A 26,938-nucleotide genomic window follows, 5' to 3' on the forward strand; every position below is an offset into this window, starting at 1 on the left:
TGCGAATAGCAAAATAACACCTCAGGACCAAGACGGAATTAGGCTCTGCATAATATGCCTTTTGAACCCGGTTGCATGAAACAAATACTAACAGGCTGAATAACGCCACCATACGAAAAAGACACAACGTCCGATACAAACGCGTTGATTTGTATTGAGAGTAGTTTTACCTTTTTGCTAGGGATTTATAAAACAGAACATTTGACAGCCGAGCTTGAAAGCTCCGAGCAGATGTGAATGAGATTTTTGCAAAGCAAATCAGCAAATCGAAAAAATGGGCAAATAAAGGATTAAGCTTTAACGACTTGGTGGAGTTTGTCAAAGAATCGTGACCAGTGGTAGCTATTATTACGGTAGACATTTTCAAAATTTTATTTATGATGTGTCTGTTAATTGAGAACTTTCAGGTTTTCAATAGGCGACAAATAACATGCTAATGCAATAAATCATCATAAATGTTTTGTTAACTGAGCGTGTCATGACCAAAATTTTAGTACATATTATTATTTATTTATTTGGTACAATATTTTTTACATTTCAAAGTTTTCCAGTAATGTTGGCCTCACTGGGTGGCTTGCCCGTACTGAGGCCTTCATTTTATAATATGAAAATATAATCTACATAATACATTTAAAGATAAAATAATTCATTTAAAATATGATCTTGTGTGTTTGTGAGTGATATGTGTTTATATTGGTTTTGTGTGTTACGTGTAGGTTTTATTTTTATTTTATGCTATGACATTTTGGTAATATTGTCTTTTTTGTTCTTTAATCCATTTTGTAATTTTGTGTGTGAATCTATTTTAATTTTTCTCAATTTTAATTTCAAGTTTTACACTGTTGAAAGCTTTTATAGCATGGTATTGTGTAGTGTCTTTGTCCAAAGCTTGAATTTACTGTCGAAGTTTTTTATGTTTTCTTTGTACGCTTGTCTAACTGGTCTGTTAGTGTTATTTGATTATTTATTTGTTACTTTTTTATTTTTTTTATTATGTTTTTGGACTAAATAATAATACGTAACAGCGCATGTTTTATGTATAAAACTAGTGTACCTCGCAATGTTTCGCTATTGATAATGTCTTTCTCGGGCGATTTCAACTTATTCAGCCATTAACTTATGTATACCATACACTACATCGAATCTACTTTAATTCGACTCGGTATTTCATTCGGGTGCAGAGATATTGCTTTAAGTATTCCTCGGGCGTCCCCGACTTCTTCTACAATTTAAACCACTCTCCAAACACTCCTGGAACAAATAAGAACAAAATTTCAGCGATATCGGTCGACTACTTTTCGAATTTTGCGAACCTACTCGAACATGATAGCCTTGCAACCTTTCAAAAGGGAAAATCGTCGTAGCTACGTGTTTTTTGTACATACTCGTATATTCATAATACACAGATGAATAGTAACGATTTAGATTCCAAATAAGTAGGTACCTAAAGGATGTGTGTATAAAAAAAAGATAAAAACCTGTTAGTTTTTTTTACACAATTCAATGGTCACGATGAGACACATTTCGTCATCAACAATTATTAATTTGCTAAGAGCGAGGAACACATGTACAGCACATGGTGTGACATGATTACAACAAAAAATGTATCTTCGTTAAAAACAGTTGGCAAAATATGACTTTATGCTTGGTATGTACATTATAAAAGCTGTGTGGCCGATATAATATAGGCATTTTATGAAGATTTGTATATACATACAGGACATGCCTATTCATCTATTAATTTGCCATTTGATAAGAACCGACGCAAGTATTTCATATAGCGCTATATCTACTTTGGACATTCCTGACTTTTTCTATAAATAATTTCCCTCATGGCCTATGTCATCTTTTGGGATGCTGCGTGGGGAGGGTCTTTTTAAGGAAAGGAAGGATATTAAGTTCTGTAAAGGAAAAAGGTATGAGGGGTGGGTAATAATCTTTGGTTCAGTGTGTCCAGGAGTGACGGATGTATGAATTCATCCCTCCCTCTTGCGGTGCAACACGATGTCAAAGGGTCTCCTCAAACTGGCCTCTCCCGATCCGGCCCGCCACGCTGCTGGTGGGCCGCCAAGATCTGAAGATACCTAAACCCATGAACCCGGGCACCCCTGATAAATCACCAAACGTTGCAACCCTCATGGATCTATGGCAGAGGTGTTGGTTATGCAATAAATGGTTCTCGGAGCGGCGATACACTTACCCGCCTCTCAAATTAAAAAAAAAAATATTATATAAAGACAAGTGTCCCGATGTGTGTTTGTTTTTTAAACAAATTTACGGTTTTATTGCAAGGAAGATGAAATATACTTGACCTTCAAAACAGGAGGAAAATTATTACGGTTTACATTCTGATTTCGAAAAAGCGGACAACGTTTGGGACTTCAGTTAGTACAGGGTTTTCCAATAAGAGGTGTTATTTTGAATAGCCCGCTATTTCGGTAGATGTTACTTTTGAAGCTGTCATTTTTTGACATTTAACAAGTAGAAACTACGCCATTAATAAAAATGGAACGATACACGCTTCAACAACGCATTGAAATTGTTTAAATTCACTTGAGTGAATCAAATGCAAATCATCTTGAGTGATGAGGCCCATTTCCACCTCGGTGGTTTCGGCAACAAGCGAAATTGTCAGAATCGAAATGATGCTTGAAAAGCCGTGTTAAGCCGTGTTTGATAACCAGATCTAAACATGCACGTACCTACTTCCAAACATCCTCTTTCTTTAACATATTCCTTTTGATGACGCCTTAGTACCACTGACGGTTGGAGGCAGTTGGGATTCTTGTGCGGTATACACATATTTTTTTAACCCCATCAAGCTTAAGGCGATGCCATACGTAGTAATGCAAAATCGTGTGTTTTTGGTTTGAAAATTTGGTCGCCTAGAAATGTTTCAGATGGTTTAATTAAATAATGCGAGTAGAATACATCTTCGCCTTTGAAATAATCGAGTATTATTAAGATAAATCTTTTTATAAGCCAAGAAAAAAATAATGTGTAAGGCCTATGAAAACTGCTTTTAAGTTCAAAATCTCCTACTTACGAACCCATTTTCGGTTATGATTTTATTGTATAATGTGGCAAATTAAGTTATTTATAAAATGATCGAAAAAAATCAAATATTTATGACTGAACATCCACAAAATAAAATAAAAGGCACTCTTTGGCCATGTTTTTTTCTTACATAAATCAAAACAGGCGGATGGTGTTAAGCGGGAATTTAAACCTTATCGCCATCTACGTAAGGGTTGTTATTGATAGAGGCTCAATTTAAAATATTACACGAAGTAGTGCATCGCCTTAATGACAGAGATGAAAACAAAACAAAAAAAACAAAAGTAATACATTGTACAAGTGTAATATTTCTAAGTAACAAAACCCAAATTAGGAGAATGGAAGTAATCCAGAACAGAGGTATGAGGTCAATACTGTGTTGTAGCAGGTACACCAGAATAAAAACCATGCAACGTCAACTCAATATTTTAAGTGTGTGGCAACGATTAGTTTATAATACCTTAGTGTTTATTTATAAGCTAAAAAATAAAATGTTACCTGACTATATGTCAAAGAATGTTAGAATTAATAGTGCAGTTCATTTATATCCTACGAGAAACTGCAACGATTTTAGGCTTCCTAAAACACACTTATCAGAAACACAAAACAATATTTATTATAAAGGTTTTAAAATGTTCAATGAACTCCCGGTAATTGTTAAGGAAGCTAAAAGTCTTGCAGTTTTTCGTGGATTATGTCTCAATGTTGTTAAATCTAAATTTTAGTATGTAAGAAGAGAAAATAATATATTAGGTATAAGATGTAAACTCTTATAACTAAATAAAATATACATTAAAAAAAAAAAAAAAAAAAAAAAAAACAGTGAAAATACCGCCTTCATTAATAAATTAATTAAATAATGTTAGAACCTACTTTGTCACTTGTCTGAACATTTCCCACAATCAATTTCAATATTTGAAGATCAAAAGCAAATTCCAGTTCTAGAGTTCATTGAACCCGAGTTACACATAGATATTAGACAGAGAGATACAACACCGAAATAATAATAATTCATAATTTCATCCGACATCACTTATCCGACGCTTCCGTCATTCTTTATTCCCAAGTGACTAATTTCTCCAATACCTCTTATAGGCAGTATCAGCATTAATCTCATGAGTAACGGCAGACGCGTACGTAGATCCTGTCCCCATCTCCCAGGCAGGATGTACCTGGCTGGCCGATCCCGCTCTTCCCCGGGAATGGTTTTTATGTAACCCAAAAAACACTTGATCTGGTTTCTGTTCCGATAGTGCGCGGCTGCAAGGCGCTACACTCTACAGTCATACAGTCCTACAGTCCTGCATGACGGTATGGTAATTTACACGCATGTACCTACTACAAGGGAGTTCAGAAGATTTACCTAATATTTAAAAAGCTAGGATTAAGGTTAAACGAAGGATACGTTATAATCTACGCGTTACTGGGTGGCGGGTGGGGTTAATTTGATTACTTTATTAATGTACATTTTTGCAAGTTATGCTTTAAAATTATTAGACATATAATTTGTTTGCGCCCGTACACACGTAATATGAATATAAATACGTAGTTTTGTCTCTACAAAAGCTCAATTCTTTCAAATGAAGCATGCAAATACAATTTTGGATTACAATATTGTTTTATTTTTTATTTTAAAGAGACATTCCCCGGATTACGAATAACCTGACAATATTGTTATTGGGTTTATAAAAACAGTTTATTTTTAAACAAGTTCTGCTGTGTAATTATTACTACGCGTGACAGCTGTTTCGCCCTCTGAAGGCATTATCAAACTGTGGGTAGCCCACTTACAGACGATACATTTATATTAACTGAATAATATTTTAATATTTGAATAATTAACTGAATCAGTAATTGAAATTAAAATACCTACCTAGAAATAATATAAATGTATCGTCTGTAAGTGGGATAACCACAGTTTGATAATGCCTTCAGAGGGCGAAACAGCTGTCACGCGTAATAATAATTACACAGCAGAACTTGTTTAAAAATAAACTGTTTTTATAAACCCAATAACAATATTATTGAATATATAAAAAATAAAAAAATATAATGGAGTTCTACAAATTAAACTTAATAACAATAAATAACCTGAAAATATTTGAAAATCTTCTACTACCTCCACAGTAAGCGGAAAATGTTACTTGTGTTGTGATGGAGGAATTTGTATGACTTTCTTGAGAGAATCGAGTTATTGTACAGACAACATTATTAATGGCTAATCATATTTGGTCACCAAACACGGCCAAAGTCATTTCAAGCAATGTTTTGATTCTTTTGGTCTTTCATCAGGGCGATACTGAAAGTATCTACCACTCTGGAACGTGCCGCAAATATATTATTTACTATTGAAAATTATTCATTCTGAAATAAGACAAATTAATGGAATAAAATTTTTACAAATCTATAATATAATCGATCGAAAGCACTCAACCACGTAGGACGCCGAGGGAGATTGTCCGTTAGCCAAAAGTGCACACATCGCTCAAACATAATATTGCAAATCGCATCTATGCAGAGCGACGCCCCACTTTTGTTTTTACCCACAAACCAAACGCACAACTTTCATTGCATATCCGTTTTGATAGTCCATGCATTTTGGTCATAGTTTGATGACACCCATGACGTAACCTAAAACACATAAAACCTAATCATAAAACTCTGAAAAATGGAGACGTTCCATCCTGTTTGCATACCCTTGCAAAAAAGTACTTTCTGACGAAAAAACATCTCACAAATACCGAAGTTTTCAAGTGGGCTTCGCAAGATCACCATGGAATCAGATTTGTTTGCAGAAAACGTATGTCCCACATTAGACGTAAAAAGGCCGAGAAAATCATTCTCGGACTTATCAACTTATCAATTCACTGTCTTTAAGTATGGCCATAGAGTGGTGATTCTATCCAAAGTCCATTAAAACTGGTTCTTCTCAGTCTTACAGTCTTACTCAGGATTCAAAGGGAAAAAACCGGAGTGCTTTTATAAACTTTTTGTACATATCGCTTCGGTACGGAGTATTAGGAAATCCTTTGTTTAAAACAAATCAGAAGAAATTATAATATTGGGAATCTTTTTGAATATCTATTACCAATTAACCCTTGAAGATCATTTTATTAATTTTGCTTGCTAACTTTAAACGTCAATATTTATATTATTTGTCATACAAGATTAAATATACGAGATCCGGTGACCGGTTATCTCATCAAAATGACAATTCAACACACCTACAAAAAGTGATGTAAAGTCATGAAAAGTGATGAAACAAAATCTAGGTTACATAGGTAACTATTAAACCTAGTTTTTGTTTCATCACTTTGTAAAGGTGTGTTGAATATGATTTTTGATGAAATATCATGGACCACGAGATCCATACCACACCACAGTTATTTGTAAACTGGCAAGTTAGGTTTCTTTTTTAAAACAATTCGTAAGTGAGTGAACGTTCCGGTTGGTTAATTTGGTAAATTCGAGCACTGCTTTCTTCTGGGAAAGCCAAATAAAACCCAAACGGCAGAAGCTTTTTATGTGGCAAAATTGTCACGTTAGCTAAACACTAAATTTCCAGAGGGAGAAAAACACCCTTAATTAACTACCTTTCGGCCCACTCGTATATTTAAAGGATATTGCCTTTTTATCGAGGAAAGATATATTTGTTTCACTCTTTATTAAATTTATTACAAAGTTAGTATCAAAAGTAATACAGTAAAGTTGAAGATCACTTTTCCTTTGTCAAATTGTAGTTAATATTCGTATATTTTCCTAAATTTTTCGTATCCTTTCTCCATAAATTAAAAAAAAATATTATTAATGTATGATTTGACCTGAAAAGCTAGTCATTATCAGTCTCCTTAGATCCCTTTCCTCTTCTTCTACCCAATACCTTCAATAAAATAACTATCAAGAATTGAGGTTCAGTAAAAAATATGTATTGATAATTCAAATCTCCGATGACATAGAAATTTTAATCAAAAAAGCTACGCAATTTTTATAATGCCGTTTATGTGGCTTTACACAAACATATTAGCAGTTTTATATGTAAGATGTGGGTAGGTACATACCTATTCAGCAAGATGATAGTAATATTACATGATTTATTACTGAGAACTAAATTCCAAGGCCTTTAAAATAATCAATAAATATGAAAACGTTTTTGGTGGAATTTTTAGAGCATAAAAATTTGCTACATTAAAGAGAAAAGCTCTTTTCTCTTCAATGTAGAAAAGTTCCTAACCGCCCTGTTGCATATGTTCGTATCTGGAGCTTTTACCAGGAGCTGTGGAGCAGAGACTGCTGCGAGCTGCGATCATTACGTCCGCCGATGGGGTTGGGGCGACAGGAGATAGCCCCCCAACCCGTCCCCACATCCCTCCACCCTCCCCCCTCCCCCCTCCCCCAACCCACGTAGCACGTGCCTCCCTAAATAATGTACGTGGGGTACGCTGAAACTGCGCTCCATACGGACACTACAGAATATATAATTATGCTGAAATTCAGTGCGTAACTTGTTGCGTGTATTCATTATTCATAATGCTCGCATATTCAATGTAAGGATCAGTATTGCTTTCGCAGAATCTATGAATCGTTACAATACAATTACTTGATACCCTGTTTAGTAGTAAAACTGTCCAGTCTAATATTATTTATTAACAGTACAGTATTACAATTACTTGAGGTATTACCTATTGGGCTTTCACATAACGATTATAAAGTAAATTGAACAGTATTGTTTAGTGTTGTGTCGTCCTATTTACAATATTATCTTCATTTCTTACCTGTGATTTATTTTTAAATATAGCAATTTTGTATTTTATTTTTGCTCTATTGTACAAAGTCACATCTTTCAGGAAAACTTATGTTTTGTATCCTGCAATGCGAAGTAGTAAACTTATGTGATTTTGGTTTGAAAACTTGATCGCTTGGAAATATTGTAAAGCTTTAAATAAATAGATATTGCGAGTAGAACAATTGACCTTTGGTATATTCGAGCTTTTTATAATTGAAGAAGAAGAAGTTAATATTAATAAATCAGGAAATAAACTGTAAATCGAAACCAGAATCTCTCTCTTACCAGGACAACGAATCAACCAACTCGGTCTTTGGGACCGAATTATTTGAAGTCATTTTTGCCGATTTCATATTTTTAATTAGACATAAGTAACGAACCTATAAAATAAGCTTTGAAGTGTGAAGTCTCCAATTTACTAACCTCTTTTCTGACATGGTTTTATTGTATAATATGGCAATTTAAGATATACAAATATATGTTAATATTAATTTTTGTCTGAAGTTCACAACCAAAAAGTTTAATAAGTTTCTTTTTGGCGATGTTTTTTAGCGTAAATTAAAACAGGTGGCCGGAATCATAGGGGGAATTTCAACCTTACCGCCAGGAATTATTGTGATTTTATTATTTGAAATGAGTGAATCATTTGTCCTGAATGAAACTCTTCAAAAGCAATATCATTGCGTTAAAAAGTGCATTGATAAATTAAAAGAATCTAAAAACGTGGAAACATCATGGCAGTTTACAATTCATTGAAATTAAATATCCATTGCAATAACTCATCTATTAACGAATCAAAGCAAATTTTATAATTAAACCTCGAATTAAATTAACCCTTCAGACCTCTGGCTCATTGAAGAATTATATTTCTTAAAGATGATGTCAAAAAGCAAAAGAATTTTTCTGAATCAAAGCAAATTTTATAATTAAACCTCGAATTAAATTAACCCTTCAGACCTCTGGCTCATTGAAGAATTATATTTCTTAAAGATGATGTCAAAAAGCAAAAGAATTTGTCTGTATTTCCGCTTCTCAATAAAATACAAATACATGGGATATTTCTGAACGTATCTGAAAACTAAAAACTTTTTTCGAAAGGTGACGAAAAACACTTTCAAATTTTATTATTAAAAAAATAAATTTCAAATGGTTCACGTTACGTTTTTTGTCTAAACGCTGAAATAAAATTACCGATAACTTTAAAAATACACATTTTATTGGAAAATAGTTTTATAAACTGCTACCTCACTTTTTTGTAGTTTCATATAAAAATATTTAGTAAAAAAATTCACAAAGTTTCATAAATTTTTCTCAAATTGCGATTCGAACTTTTGGTTTAATAAAGAGGTACATATGAATATTTAGTGGTTAAATTCTACATTTGGATATAAAGCTTGGTGTTTTCTCTTTGTAGCACCGTTCAGTTCATATGTCTAACTATAAAGGTAAGGGAAACAGGACGACTTCTATGAGATCATATGATCTAACAAATTGACTCTACGGATATGAGCTTAGACTGAGGAATTAATAATGTAAAATAATAATAATGCAGAGTATTTATAATATAAATACACGTAAAGTTTTGTCAAGAAGCAGACATTATTTCTTGTAAAAGACAGTAATAATGTAACCTAGTTAATTGCTTATGTTCCTTCAGCGACTGAAAGCTCTCAATGAAACCTCACGGGAGTCTTTTAAGGAGACATTAAAATAAATGAAAAAGAGAAATCATAAAATTAAAGCTGCTGAACTGAACTTCGATGTGAAACATGTTTCGTCAATCGAGCTTAGTCTCCGTTACTCGAGCGAGCAACAAAATACCCATTAAAGCGGAATTATACTTCACAGTACGTCATTAAAAGTGAAATTATTATAAGACTTTTTCTCTAATTGTGAATTATTATCAGCTTACGCCAAGGTATTGTTTACCCGAGCAAGATTTAAAATATTATTATTACATAATTTTGTTTACGAAAATAAATCACTTTGTATACATCATTACTTAATTAAAATAATTGACATGTTTCCAAACCAACGGTTTCTTCGTCAGTATAAACGTATAGAAAAATTAATAAATTTAAGAACGGACAAATAAAATTTTAGACAAAAAATTAGTCTTAGTCATGATATGTTATTACTTATTTTTATAAAAATAATTACATTAAAATAGTTATTATATGACAAAAACTTTTATAAATAACACAACAGATTAATTTTAATAATCTTTTTGATGTATGTGAACAAAATATAATGCAGGAAAGGGTGTGTGCCGTGACGTGTCAGTGCTACGGAAGGTCGGAAAACGCTCTTGTCCAGGCCGTCGTCCAGTGGCAGAGCGCGCCCTTACACCATAGATGGAGAATTTCTTTCAAGCCACCGTAGTACAAGTACTAAAAATGATTTATTTTATTTTATTTTATTTTCAACTTAATGTCATGTAATTTATTTAGATGAATACTTTTACTCGTATATGGCAAACAGATTATTGCACTCGTTGCTCTGTTAAGCTGAAATAAACAAACATTACTACCATAATTATTAAAAACAGTTTAATTATTATAACTTGCTTTATAATTAAATAAAAATGCTTCTTTTGGGAAAATGACAAATTATGATTAATCTCTTTTAACTACTTTCCCTGATTCCAGAATAAATTTTTCTATGCTTGAGAAATAAATTAAATAACTATTTATATTACATATAAATACAAAAAAAATATTGTTGAATTTTTGTTTGTTTTTATAAAACCCATGATTTATTTGGTATGTTGAAAATATTAACCTTAAATTTTTTCAGCTACAATAACGATAATATATCATTTGAGCTGAAGGAAAACGAATGGTGATTGGATGATGATTGAATGATTCCATCTTGAGGTACGAATTTTTCTTGTGAAAGGGACAAGATACGTTAATTTATATTTAAAAAATGAATTAATATGGGCACTGCAAGTTTTTCCAGCCTCTATCTTCTTCGTCTCCTTCCCCTCCACATCACCTTCAGTCTCACAACCTTCCCCAATTGAGGATGTGATAGTGTCACTGGCGCACAGTTTGAAGCGGTAAAGAGCTCGTCGCACGAGCAGTGCAGTCGTGCACCTAAAAAGTTAAAGGGAGGGATGAGTATGAGTATTCGGGGCCATTAATTAAAGGAACCCACTGACAGATTTATGGTATTCTCAATATCCCGACGGCTCGCGCGTGGGGGACATTAGGGAAAGCTCATAAAGACGGGGTTCATTAAAATGTGTCTCCGTAAAGCTCGTTGAATGAAAAATACAACTGCTTATTGAGATTGATTGGATATACAACGGCCAAAGGTAGATTGTTTTCTTCTGTAAGATTCTAATCAGTAGTAATGCAAATCATCATTTGTAAGCTTATTATACAGGGTTTTCCAATAAGATTTGTTATGATTGAATATCATAGATATTCAATCGTAAAATACCAATGGTTTCGTTGCTTGTGTGGCACGTAGCGCCGTCTTGTTGAAAGTAAACGTTGTCCAGATCAATACCATCCAATTCCGGCCATAAAAAATCATTAATCATCTCTCGATAGCGCAATCCATTCACCGTAACTGTTGCTCCAGCCTCATTTTCGAAAAAGTAAGGTCCAATGACTCCACCGGACCATAAACCGCACCAAACAGTCACACGTTGAGGATAGAGAGGCTTTTCAACAATAACTCTTGGGTTTTCCGAGCCCCAAATGCGTTAATTTTGCTTGTTGACGAAGCCACCGAGGTGGAAATGGGCCTCATCAATCAAAATGATTTGCATTTGATTCACTCAAGTGAATTTTAATAATTTCAATGCGTTGTTGAAGTGTGTATCGTTCCGTTTTTATCAATGGCGTAGTTTTTACTTGTCAATTGTCAAAAAATGACAGCTTCAAAAGTAACATCTACCGAAATAGCCGTCTATTCAAAATAACACCTCTTATTGGAAAACCCTGTAGTACAGCGCACTTGTTGCATATCTTACATTATTATCATTGGTTACGCAAATTACTAAATAAACATTACATTTACACAGCACAGATACAGACAAGACCGTTGTAGTTTTAAGATGGTATTTTTATAATTTACTTCGGGGCCTACTTCATATTTGGGGATGCTATGTGGAAGGTCTTGTTAAGGAGAGGAAGTTCTGATCAGTGTATCGCAAGATGAAGGGTTGAGGGACCAGTTGGAGAGGTCAAAAAGGTTCAAGGTTCCCCAAACTAGCATATTCCGATCTGGCTCGTCACGCAAGTGGTGGGCAGACGCATCCTGAACACATCTCACCCGACGAACCCGGGCACCACTGCTAAATCACCAAACGTAGCTAACCACTCGGGGTGACTGGTACAGAGGTGTTGGTTTTCCAATAAATGGTTCCCGGGACGGCAGTACCAAAACCCGCCTCCCAAGTTGAAATTGTAGTATTTTCCGTAATTTCCAAAATACCTTGTCTTCCGTCTTCCCTCTCACTTCACCACTCACCGCTCGAAAGAGTTCAGTTCGCTCGCAGCTTTCTTCAAGACACGTACAAAATGCACGCAAATTCGACTATGACATTTACGCAAAATAGAATATCGCCAAATAAGTTCGACGCCCGCTTTTTGTGAGCGGAGTGCGCGTCATTTACCTGCAGACAATTTGCTTCAAAATACTTGGCTTGTCCTTTTTTCCTATGCAATATATTTACTTCTTTCAGCAATGGTCCTTCGATAACATAATTTACACAATTTACAGAACAACTATTATTAATCATTCGTATACTTGCCGATTACAATAATTATTGCTATTGGTATAACAACAGAGAAATGCAAATTAATAAATGATTCCTTTCCAATGATGGCAAATCCTCCACGAATAATGTACGATTGGTAATAGAAGAACGTTTCATAAGATATCATTATAAATTATCACGGAAAAAAATACTATAGTGATTCGTTATACCGTGATGCACTTCCTCCACAGGACTAACATTCGAGAAAAACTTGACAATATTTGAAAATCTCCTACTACCATCATAGTAAGCGGAAAATGTTGCTTGTGTCGTGATGGAAGACAGCCGAGGAATCGAGCTCAATATACCTGGGTGGGAACTAAACTCGATACAAACATACACTTACCGGTAAATTATCAACATTAATTTGACCCAAAAATGAATCACGATAAGAAAGTATTACTTTACTATGCATCATTTAATAATGCTTGGGGGAAGTTAAAAATTTCTAAGTAAATAAATTATTATTCAAAAATATGAATTTCTTCCTCAGATGGCTGTTTCTGGACAATTTTCACCAAAGTAGACAGACAGTTTGATAGTAAATCTAAAGATATCCTTTTATTATTATTAGTATTCAATATTTAATTTCCAAATCATAAAACTTACATAGCGGTCAGTGAAAATAAACAAACAAAGAAGCGTGGAGCCCCACTGCAGGTGGACATAGACCGAGTTCAATTTGCCAGCGGTCCGGTGTTGCAACAGTAAAATTATGTTTAATGTTTTCATCTCCTGTTTCAGAGCCGCACGCTCCTCTGGGATGCTGTGTTGTGACGGGGCAGCTGGTCGCACATGCGCATGCGTACAGCTGCGAGATGCAGGCCGATACTTAACAACTGAGAGGGCGCGCTTACAGCTTAAAATTTCCAACATCCATTGCATATTGCGAGCACTTACACGTGGTGTGTGGGAGATTATTTTAAAACCTCGGAGGTACTTAATACGACGTAGGAATGCATAGTACACTGTACAGGTGACAAATTTCGTTTTAAGTTTTCATAACAAAAATCCAAATAAATAAAATTATGTGAGTACAAGACAAGAGTTGTAACTGCTTCCGTCTGGAGCCAGTAAGTCTATGGCATCCCCAATCTTTTTTTTGTCATTTATTAAGTTAAAAGAAATACATATTTCGCTTTGTTAACTTAAGTGTACATTGATTAAAACAAAAATAATATATATATATATATATATATATATATATATATATATAATAATTATGGTTTACTACCTAAGTAACATATTTTTCTTAAGTAAGAGCATTTTGGTTTTGCTCATTGATCTTGAGGGCAAACAGTTTTTTCTTAAATTTATTTATTCTATTTACGGTTGTCAGGCTATCAGGAAGGAGATTATATATGTGTACACCCTCATGGCCTATGTTTCTTTTACCACACTCTGTTTTTGCTGAATTTGTGTATAATTTATTATGTTGTCTTGTGTGGTGGTCATGTACTTGTGATGTTTTCATAAATGAAGTATTTGTGTGTATGAGGCCATTTTGGATTTTGTGAATTAATAGGCATATGTTGTATTCGTACAGTTTTCTAATTTTAAGTAAGTTAGTTTCTTGGTATACTCTTTTGGTGGGGGTATCTGGTCTATAGTTTAAAAGTTTTTTTATAACTTTATTTTTTTATTATTTGAATTTCGTTTAGATATGTGATGTTTGTGTTTCCCCATATTTCTATGAGATAATTTAGATGGGATTGAATTAAACTGAAGTATAATCCCCTCTTTACTTGTATTGGTAGAAGATGGGCTATTCTACCAAATAAACCAATTAGTGAAATCATAAAAAAATCGGAGTATGTCGTGCGGCTGAAGGTAGTAGGGGAAGAGGAAGGTGGGGAACTACGTGGCTATTCAGATCTGGTCACGAAACACGGCCAAAGCCATATCAAGCAACTCTTATATTCTTAATTACTATATTTCATTAGGGTGATACTGAAAGTATCTACCTCACTGAAACATGCCAGAAATATACTACAGGTAGGAATATTACTTTTAAAATAAAAAATTATTCAAATAAAATTTATTTCATTTGAACCCGTGACCCCCGGATTCGTAGCCAAGGATTGTGAAGGGAGTGGGGAAAGGCAGGAGATGGGGAAGAGGAAAGTGGAGAAGTACATTTCTATTCAAATGTGGTCACCAAACACAGCCAAAGCCATTCCAAACATTCACGCAGAAAACTTCCTTATAAAAAAATATTGCTGATTTATTAAGAATATTTTCAAATTATTCGTATTCCTGTTAAAACGGGATTGTAGGCCATTAACTTATGAATCCTGATAAACTTTAAGTAAAATACTAATGTTTTGTCACGATATCAGAATACGTGTTCAAAAACATTTTTGCATTTCGTCATAATATATTTTTAAGACAAACGCAGGTGTATGAACACGTGTTCCGATATTATTACGAATTTACTAACACTGTCGGGAAGCGGCTTGCAGTCCCGTTTTTAACGGGATTACTAATAATTTGATCACTTATTTTTCTCAGTGTTCCCGAATGCGATACTGAAAGTATCTACTTCTCTGGAACGTGCCGCAAATATACTTTATACTATTTTAAATTTATGTAAATATTGTGAGGCGCAATGACGTCGTTCTATTTGTATAACTTTAAATTCAGTAACTTTAAATTCAGTAAATTTAAATTCAGTAAATTTAAATGATTCACAACTTAATGGAAAATAAGAATCTAGAAAATAAATAGTAAAAATACGAACTGACCTTATCACTTATAATTTGTTTGTATTTTTTCGGTAACTTTTATTTCATTAACCTTAAGCATTATTTCGCCTTACTCTTGAATTGTTTCTTTCTTCTTAACTTATTGTACTTTATTATCAAAAGATGTAATATGATTGAAATGTACAATAATTCATAAATAAATACATAGATTAATTTTGATTACGTATTAAAATTTTTCTGAAATCCCGGACGATTTGGACGTCCATCTATCAAAAATCGTCCGGCTGGAGAAGTCAAAAGGTCTCTCTTAAACAATATTTCCTGATCCGGCCTGACACGCAGTAGGTGAAAATAAAGAACAATTTGTTTATTATCGAAGAAAGCAAACACTTTGTGGCTTGACATTATACAAAAAAACTTTTTCATTTTGAACAATTTTTTTTATATTAAAACATTTTTTTTACTAAAAACATCTTTTTTTAAATGTATTTCAAAATATAAAAAATTTTTTTGACTAAGCATTGTAGTTATCTATTATTATAATTTCAGAGAAAACGTATTTGTTCGCTTGTGTGTATGTGATTGCCACCAATGAATGCATTGTCATCGACAATGATGTCATCTATCTGCGAAGATGCAGCTCGTGGGTTAATTTCCGCTTCCGAGATTTGCATTCTTTCAGTGTCGAAAATGAAATTGAAATTCAAATAGATGTATTATGAAATACGTTAAGATAATAAGAAGTAGATGGGTACAAAGGTCACCTAGAGAAATCGTTACGAAGCGTATACAAAAATATCAAAACAGGGGTTTACCAAAACCAAACAAGAAATACTACATATTTTCAATGTTGCTGTCACTAGACTAGTTTTATTGTCCCAACTGAGACGGGGCTCCACGGAATTGTCACGGCTGGAGCTTGCCTAACTCCCGCGAAGGGCGCTGGCGGCACGTAGGGCCGGTCCAGCCATATCCTCGGAGATTACTGTGTTTACGATTAAAGTGAAACCCACACAGCCTGAAAGATTCCTGAAAGAACTTAACTAGTGTAGTATCACGTATCTGATTTTACAATAGAAAGGAAACGGTTTACGTATAGTTCCCGTGATCACTTAGTGCCGTCTTCCGTTTTACCTAATTCCTTTACCAGTAACCTGGTCCCTTTGATAAAGTTTGATCGGTGTTGTCATTGGATATGTCTTCTGGTTCTACAATGTGTCTTCCCAGGAGGAAGCACGGACGACCGATAAAGCCCTATGTCAATACGATATTGATGAAATTCGTCATCTATGGTCAGTTAGCGAGGTTCGCGAAGTTCGCGAGCACGGTCAAAATATGATTCCGATAGTCGGTAGACAAAAGCTGCTGCTTTTAGCGAGGCCTCCAAGGTGTCGGATAAGCTGTCAATATTCATCGGGCTTTATGGATCGGTATGAAATCATCGGTAGTTACGCCTATCGATCCGACATTGTAAAGTTATCGATTTCACTGTGCTAGACCTCCAGGTATCTGAGCATTATTCCCAAGAGAGTCGGACAGCTGTGTGGAGGGTTTTTTAAGGAAAGGAAGAACTATATATAGAAAGAGAATGGAGGAAACACAGAGTTCAACTCAAGAACGAGTCGTAGAAGCGACCCGTTCTCATATGACAAATGTCAACCGTGTATAAATGTTGGGAGCGCGTTTCGCTTATTTCCTGATTATGCATCGGTGCCGAGGGGATCAATGACGCTAGTTCCACGGATTATCTTCCATTGTATCTAACAATTGTGCTCTAAATATTACAATCTGCCTGTTAAGTTAGTGGAATCTATCAAACGGACCGCCTGTTTCTACACAGAGTCAGTTACTCCATATGTCTTCTGTAATAGCAATGTACCATTAGTAGTTCTACCAACAACAACTTTTCAAACACTAGTATTATTTTATAGATCAATTGTTGTTGTATATAGGCAGTTTTGGTTTGACTTTCCCCAACCCCAAAAACCTTGTGAGTTTTTAAGGATAAAATCCACTTGAAGACAACCCTTGTGTTTTTTAACAAAAGTGGGATTTTTCAACAAATATAGATACGTAGATAATAATTAACAATGTGAGATGATTTTATAAAAGCACCGTAGTAGGAGTTATGGGAGATTTTAGGTTATAACATAAATCCCTGTAGTAGAATAAGAACATGTAAACATACCTGGAAATATTCACGACATGAGAAGGTAAAACAACGTTGAAAATGGGACAATCTAGGTTTACAGTAAACTAAATCTATCTGTCTTTAAAATAATTACAATTATTTTTAATTGAAATTGTACACTACAAAAAAAATCTAATTTAGTCCGAAAGGACCATTTAATTAAAAATCGGAAACTCACAACAATTTTTTTAATTTAGTTCGAAAGACCAAAAAAAACCCACTGGGCGAATATCTTTTTCCAACCCCGCACAAAGGTTAAGTAGGTTCAAATTTATGAGATAAACAAATGAAAAAAAATATTCGGATTATAACAAATTTGCAAAACTCAAAATATTAGATATAGATTTAAGGAACTATGGGTTAGCTCTGAAATAAGGACGTTTGAAAAATTAGAAAAGACATAAGTTTTGAGTATATCTCCTTATTGAATTTTATAACATAACGATGGTGGATTCACGGCATTTCCTACTTTTTTAATGTGAATATAGCGCATAAGAATCCCAACTGCTAAAGGTAATAGGGAGAGGAAGGAGGTGAGAAACAGGGAGGGGGGAAATCAAACACGGCTAAAGCCATTTCAAGCAACACTTTATTTCTGAATAGTGGTCTTACACCAGGGCGATACTGAGAGTTATATTCCACTCCGGAGTTGAAAAATAACACAAATTATACAAATAAAATTTACTGTCACACGTCGGGGTTTGAACCCGTGACCTTCGGATTGCTAGTCGAGAGCCTTACCCATCGACCACGGATGCCGTCGGTTAACTCCAAAAAAATTCAACCTCAATTAAAATTTTATCTGCGCTGTGACGTCAGAGCTAATTTCCCCAAGAGGGGATGAAAATAAAAGATTTCGAGAAATTGAATTAGTTCCATGTAATTTTTCTTTTACGTCGTGGCATGACTTAACATAAGTGACGTAGATAATGATATGAAGGTACAGTTTTTATATAAAAATAATATTTTTCTTAGTTCTAGCCCGCGGCATTTGAAGGTAGCAGGAGACAATTACGGTGAATACATTTAAGGTTTCTGTGAAATTTTTTGAAAATACGCGCTCGCCTTTTGTAAACTAATAACAATCATCAAAATACTAATTTCGGTTGTCTATGCAAGAGCGTTCCGCGCAATCCTGGTTATGATTTAAATTTGAGTATCAACATAAAAGTAAATTTCAAAATTAGAACTGATTGCGTGGAGAATTCAGACAAGACTTATATATCGTATAATATTTTTACATACGCTGTGTAAAAGGAATGCAGAGTCTTTATGTTGCGTAAAGGTTATATTATTAATAATCACTATTGATTATATAAGATAATATATATTGTTAAGTCAAACATTCCCGGGTTACGAATAACCTGACAACATTTGTAAATCTCCTACTACCACTGTAGTAAGCGGAAAATATGGTGTCGTGATGAAGTAAGAAGCTAGCTGAGGAATTGAATACACGACGGCTGCGCCTAGGTGCGACCCAGACGCGATGCCAATTCAGCCACTGACCGGTCAAAATGAATATTACATTATTATTATTATTACTACCATGTACAAGGGGTATTATTGTATAAATATATTATGATTATCGTGTACAAGGGGTATTATTATATAAATATATTATGATTATCTTGTATAATGGGTATTATTATAAAAATATATTATTATTACAGTGTACAAGGATTATTATTATATAAATATATTGTGATTACCGTGTACAAGGGTTATTATTATATAAATGGTTTTTCGATTTTATGTGCGGGTTAAATCTTCCCCAGGAAAAACTAAACCCTTCCACACACTTTTCCACAAATGATCATCTAGTCAATCAACATTATGCTAGTTCATTATATAAGAAAAATAAATACAAAACAATACAAGAACAACACGTCAACTCACCAGAGATCAAACGGGAAAATAATTCACTGACTCCAGATATTTTCATATCAGAGGGTTCGGCTCGGTAGAACTCCTAACAGTGCCTATAAATCCTACTGATCCCTCAACATAAATATTTAAAAAATATTTCGTTGTCCTACATGTATTCAAAATGACCGACTTTTGCATCTTTATATAGAATTTTTTTGATATATCTAATACGCCTTAATTTTTAATGAGAGAGCTAGGTATAATGCCAGTAGCCGAAATAATAAATGGTAATATTTTTATAATCTGAGAATGCCAAATTCTTTTGATCTCATTTCCTAAATCTGTGTATTTTCATTAACAGATTTTTGAATATAACAGGAATTTGGAATAGCGACATCAATGATATAAGTTTTTTTTTTAATTTTGCCATGTAAATTGTAAAACTATATCGGGTCTATTATGACCAATCGTTCGGTCTGTTAGTATATTTTTATCATAATATATTTTATAAAATTCGTTTTCTAAAAATGAATTTGGTTCGTATTCATAATATGGTACTATATTACGGCAGCAGTCAATGTTTAATTACCAAACTTTGGTGAATTATTTTTAAAACTTGATTATGTCTAAATTTATACTCAGACGGTGCTAATATAGAACATCCCGATATAATATGTTCTATAGTTTCCGGAAAAGCCAAACATTTTCTACATGAATCATCAATTTGATTTGTATCTTTGATATATGCTTCCTATATATATAAATATATTATGATTACCGTGTAGAAGGGTTATTATTGTATACATATATTATGATCATCAGGTACAAGGGGTACACATAAGAAACTTTTATATAATTTAAATAAACTTATTTCTGCTTTAGTTAAGGTTATGTGTATTGATACAAATCAGGTGTCGATTAATTCCAATAAGCCAAGGCTTTTTTCCCTAATCATGACAGGTGATGACTTTCAGGTTTGGGAGGGCTTATCTTCCTTTTCACCGCTTTCAGTGGATAGACCTAGTTTATTATTCATAACTACGAGTATGTATTTGCCATTACAAATATTAGCAAGAGTATTGGGCGAAAGGGATATTTTATTAAGTTTTAGAGTTTAGTTTTACAACTCCTTGGCAGTACGTGAGGGTGTTCTAAGAAGTTTTAAGGATAGTAATAGGATGGGATATAGATGAATAATAATAATGGTTTTATGAAGTACAAGATTGGAAAATTTTTGCAACTATATGTATACATCAATATGTATTTTGGTTTTCCTAGATCATCATAAAACATTGAAAGAGGGTTAGGGCTTGAGAGTTCAAAGATTGGCAATTTCAGAAAGTAAGTTTAATTTAAATTTATATGTTAATTTATTGCATAAAAAAAATATTAACCATCTTACTGATAATAGATAATACGAGGGGATACCAAGGTATTAGGGCGTATTACGATCGTAGTAAAACAGAAATCGCGTACTTTATTATAAATCTGGTTGATTTGACAAATATCGATCGAAAATGTAAAAAAGCAGTAATACCCATTTTCAGCACTATCATCGGAATATTTTAAATAGAAATTTCGATTTACCAAAGCAATTATGGAACGTATAATCGAATTGGCCAATTTCGAAGCAATTCAAAACAGACTGTATCAATGACATTAGAAATGTCATCTGCTGAAACATTAAGTTAGCAACAAAACGCCGAATACGAAAATGACCGTGTTTTTGAGGTTCGGAACAAAGTGGTGCCAGTCTAAATTGATATTGATACTGACATACTTATATTGAAGCATTCCGTCAAGATATCTGACACGAGGTCTCTATATATTTTGAATGAATGAATGAAGAATATAGAATAGAATATATTTTGAATGAAGAATATTTTATCAGGAATTTAGCATGTTGTTACTATTTTAAAAGTTGATAGTATCTATTTAATAAACAGGTTTATTTTATCTGCCCAGTACGTAATAAGAGAAAAATCTTAATCTAAAAGGAAAATCTATCATAATTGTTCCTTGAAATACAAGGCTAATGTGCGGTTTAATTTTGTAGATAATAAACATATGAGTAAACAATACTCGAATCAATCCTAAGGTTTGTTCATTTCTCCTCCAATCGACTTGAATCGCGAGTTTTAATACAAATTGTAGCAATAATTATAATTAATGGATTATTTCAATAGCGCCGTTTTCGTGGGAAAATCACATCAAGGACGTTTTACAGCCTAATTTATTTAACCTAATACTTAGATTCTAACATAAACGTTCAATTTGGGAGGAGGGTATGGGTACCGCCGCCCCTGGAAACTTTTATTGGATAACCAACCTCTGCTATAGGTCACCCCGAGTGGTTCGCTAAGTTTGGTGACTTAGCAGAGGTGCCCTAGTTCATGGGGCGAGGATTCTCTAGGTCTTAGCGGCGGTTGCGTCTGCCCACCTACTGGTTGAGGGAGATCTTTTTACCTTTCCAGCAGGACTCCCTTGACCCATCGCCTTGCACTGCAGTGGGAGGTATGAATTTAAATAAGCACCACTCCTGGACATACTGACCCCCAGATCCTACCCACCCCTTATATATTTTTCCTTCCCAAATCTTCCTCACCTCGCTTTCCATTAAACCGCCCTCCCTCCACACAGCATCCCCAAAGATGACAAGATGTTATGAAAAATGATGTCTACAGTTCATTACTTTTTCCAGTACCCACAAAAGAGCAAAAACCTACGAAAAAAAATGTAAGAAACTTTTTTGATAACATTATTTGTTTTGGTCCGTTTTTTAACTAATTGAATGATAATATTACACGAGTAAAAAAATGATTATCCTCCAAAAACGTACTTATTTTCATGTGATTACCGTAATTATTTACTTCTCGGAATATTTCTAATGGAAGGAAAAAAGTTATCATTATACTCGTATATATTTTATTTTATTTGCAAAATTTATTTTTTTATCATAATTTATGTTTTTATAGTATTTTTTTATTATATAATTTTTTTATAAATTATTTTTTCAATGGGTTCAGTACAAAATATGATTAAAGAATCGTTTTCAAATTAATTCAGATAAGATGGAGTATAATATTATATAGTAGTCATTGCCGTTCGAGGAATTTAATAATCCTAATATCGTCCTAACGAATGTCTATATATAATATATCACTTATTATTACAACAATTGAAGTAATCTACTTACTCGAAAGAACGCATTGACATTGAATATCCTAGATTGTATTTACAGTACAAAATTTCGGTAGTATCAAATTTCGTGATATCTCTAAATAGTATACAGTAAAGTCGGTATTCGCGTCTGTCTGTTTGCGCTTAGTTCTTCTAAACTATGCATCGGATTTTGATGGGGTTTTCATAATCATTTAGAGAATTTCTTTCGGAAGGTTTGTATATAATTATATAAAACATGCATTTTATATTTATAGATCTAGAGAAAAGTCTGTTTTGTAATCAAGTCGAAAAAATATATTTTCGGCCGCTTACATTGCTAACGCTGGCTGAACCTTATGAGATATATATTTGAGATATATTTCAAAATAATGTACTACGGAATTGTACTTCTTAAAAAGGCCTACAGTAAAAACCAGTGATGGTATATGTCTATCTTTTAAGTATAACACCCAGGAACGTCGGGTACCATCAGCTAGTCTTATATAACTAAGCTTATGAGTCTAGTTATTTATTAAACATTAAAACTTTTATTCATAGTCAAAGACAATTCGTGAGCATGTAATTCTTGAGGCCAAAAATTATCTTCGCCTCTCTCCCTAATTACACATTACAATTGAAAGAAATCATAATCTGCTCTTTCATAGATAATTTAGTTATTTTAGAATTTGTTATAAGAAAGCAGTTTATATCAGTTTATACCAGATCCGAATAGCAATGTACTCCCCACTAGCTTGAGCTTCGCAACATACCCCAATTGCGGATGCCATGGTCTCACTGACTCCAGATGGTTGTAGTCAGTAAAAGAGTTAACATCGATCGAAAAGACCAAGGGTAAGTCAGATTCCCAATCCAATTCTGACTATTAACCACATCTACCCTAATAGTTGTGTCAAGTATTGATTACATACAGTCCACAATAAAACCACAAACTGATACGCATACAATATTTGCGACCACAGTTATTATTATTTAAATTGGCTGTTCAGAGACGGAGGGCCCACCTATCATGTCCTTTATTAATCAACAAACAAGTAAGTAGGTAAGATAATTGAAATTGGCCTAGTTGATGGTGAAATGCAACAATTTAAGTGACGATAATTGATGCCTAGAGATTGCTGCGACGGACACGAACGGCCAGTAACGAGAATCGGGCTAATGTCTGCTTTATGACTTGCCACTGCGAATGCAAATGGCCAGACATGATACGTTAATACCTGATTAAAGCAATTAATAATCTAGCAAGAGCAGATGAATCAGTTAAAAGCGTGACTCATAACAAGCAGCAGAAGAGAAATTGGCAAGTCAAATCTCCCTTAAATTATTAAAAGCTCGAGGCCTTAGAAGCGACGGATATGCGAACCACATATAATGCAAGTTCCTATAATAATAATAATAATAATAAATAATAAATTCTTAAACACGTGTCATAAACCACGTGACGCCTTCGATGTCTGTTAAAAGGTTATTTTTCGTACATTTTTACTTGACTATCCCGCAGCCAAGTGGGGGAGTAAGTAGCACCGAAAATTACTATCCTCCTTATATTAGCTTAAATACTCGTACATTTTAGTATTTTACGTATCTTTGCTCAAATACATAAGTTACCATTAATAATTGACTGAATAATTGGGATTTCTATAGTTTAAAAGCCCATAATAAAAATCATGGGGTCGTTGAAAGACCCCCTTCGTTACTGACGTTTTGTGTGGCATCTTGGCCTGTCAAGAGCTAACAATGATTACCTCTAGTGGAAGACTTACTCAATTCCATTTCACAAACAGTTTTTCTTACTTATGTTCCTGCAATTTTTATATATTTATCCAACTACCGAATTTTGTCGGAATCATACTATAATTAGTTGATCAGAAAAAATTAAATAGTTGATTTTTTATTAAATACATAAAAATAAATGTTTTTTTTATATGAATACCGCACATGAGTTCCAACTGTTCCCAACCGTGTGGAGCCAGTGATACTAAGTCATGGCAATCGGGGTATGTTGTGAGTCTGAAGTTTGTGAGGGGGGGAAGGAGACGGAGAAGAGGAAGTTGGGGGAGTACCTGGCAATTCTGATCTGATCACCAAACACGGCTAAAGCCATTTCAAGCAAAGTTTCAATTCTGAATGGTGAATAAAATGTGAAATAACACAAATTAATCACAGAAAATTTACTTGCGCACGCCATACACACGGATTTGAACCTTTGGCTTGCTATTCGAGAGCCTTATCCCTCGACCACGGAAGCCGTTTGTGACCTATTTCGCTGAAAATTTCAAGGTTTGTTCTTATTCGTGCAGTTTACATTTATTTCAGTTTGTACATAAGTGTTATATAGCCAAAATAAAACCAATTATGGATTTCCTCCTTGTGACTTTACCTCCACTGAGAGAGAATATGAATAAAAACATATATATAAAACAAAAGATTGTATAAAACGCAAAAATTTACAAAATTAAACATTCGAAGCCATGGAGAGAGGTTGTAGATATACATCAAATCATAATAGAAACGTAAACAATAGAGACAACATTATTCAAAAACCACCTGAGAAATATTATTTTATGGACATCTTGTGTTTGGTAAGTTCGCAACTGAAAATATCCACCTTGGATAGTACTATGAAGATATAAAGGGGTATAAGGAGAATGTATGACGTGAAACTGAAAGGTAACTGAAAGAAGTCAAGGACGCCCGAGGCTGAAATGACACGATAAAGTGAAACAAATACTTTAAAAAGTTAAGTTTTTCAATTGTTATGATGATATTTTGTCTAACATACTAGACGCCAAATTTACGTAAAATACATTTTGAGCAAAAAAAGTCATTTCAACAAACACAAACTAACACTTATAGACCAGTTAGACAAGCGTACATTTAAAACATAAAAACTCCGTCGATAAGCACAAGCTTTGGATAAAGACACCACAAATACCAGGCAATAATAACATTTAACAATCTTACACTCAACACAAAAAATAATGAAAACAATAAACATTTCGCAAACAAAATTAAGATAAAGATTAAATAACAAAAAAACATGTATTACAAAAAAATTATCTTTAAAAAAATACCTACATAATACACATATCATACACAACAGGACTAATAATTATACAGGGTGTCCGGAAACTCGTAGTACAAGCGGGAAACTGGTGAATCTACATCACATTTGGAGTCGATTTTGTAGTATATTTTTTTTTTATTTGAGCTTTCGTTATCGAGTAAATCGAGTTTGAAGTTGATTTTTTTTTTTTTTTTTTTTAATCAAATTTTTATAAATTATTACTGAAGATCAAAGTACCCAACTAATTAAAACTATTTGAAAGTAAAACAAATGAAGAAACTCGGATTTGAAGCATTATTTTGAAATCATCCTTCATTTAACCCGGTGTAATCATAAAATATTTCTGCTCTGCAGGGTTAAAACATCTGTTATTCAACCCTAAACACCAGAAAAAACTTTAACCCTAAAATAGCCGAAAAATATTTTTTTTTTGAAAATGCTCAAATCAAAAAACTTTATGTTTTTTTGGGTTCCCCATGTGGTGTAGATTCTCCAGTTTCCCGCTTGTACTACGAGTTTCCGGACACCGTGTATAGATAGATATTAAATTAGAGTACATTGTTTGATGCAGTGGCGGCTCGTGACTTTTGGGTGTCCTAGAATGGTAATATTACAAAAAAATTGCATTATTAATGTTGCTGTAGCTGTATAAAAACCAATTTTTAATTTATTTAGAAATTTTATTTTTTTGTATGAAGATTTTCAGGAAAAACTGAAATTTCCCGAAAAAAGTTCTCAAAAAACAACATCAATAATGTCGAATTTTTTAAACTATCCCACTGAAAAGTCACCAGCAGCCACTGGTTTGATGCCAACCGGGTTTCGCTTTGACTGGTATTAACGATAGTTGAAACTCCACGCGGCATCCCCAAAGATAACATAGGCCACCAGTACTAAGTAAAATAAACTACTGTCTGGTTAATAAGTATAAAAAATGATTATGATTGAAAAAAAATTATGTCCACAATAATTTTATTATTATTGAATTTGAAACCTTTTATCGGCGCTTACCGTATGAATGAATAGTTATTGAATAATCATTACAATGATATAAGAACTCGTTTATGAGTAATATTTACACGCGGAAAGATAATATTTGTGGTGAAAATATTGGCGATAACGACTTAAACGATTTGTTTACAACTCGAGAAGGTGGCAGTAAATTATAGGAAGAGAAATGAAAGCCTACTTATGACTGCTGTTTAATAAACTAGAATTAATTAGTTAATTCACTAATGTATCTTATTAAGTTGAGCAGAAAGTTGAATTTGTTGTGTTGAAATGATATAAGCAGACCCGAACCAACAACAAA

This window comes from Hesperophylax consimilis, chromosome 3, assembly GCF_061612785.1.
Source record: "Hesperophylax consimilis isolate HC1 chromosome 3, BYU_Hcon_1.0, whole genome shotgun sequence".
Taxonomy (NCBI): domain Eukaryota; kingdom Metazoa; phylum Arthropoda; class Insecta; order Trichoptera; family Limnephilidae; genus Hesperophylax; species Hesperophylax consimilis.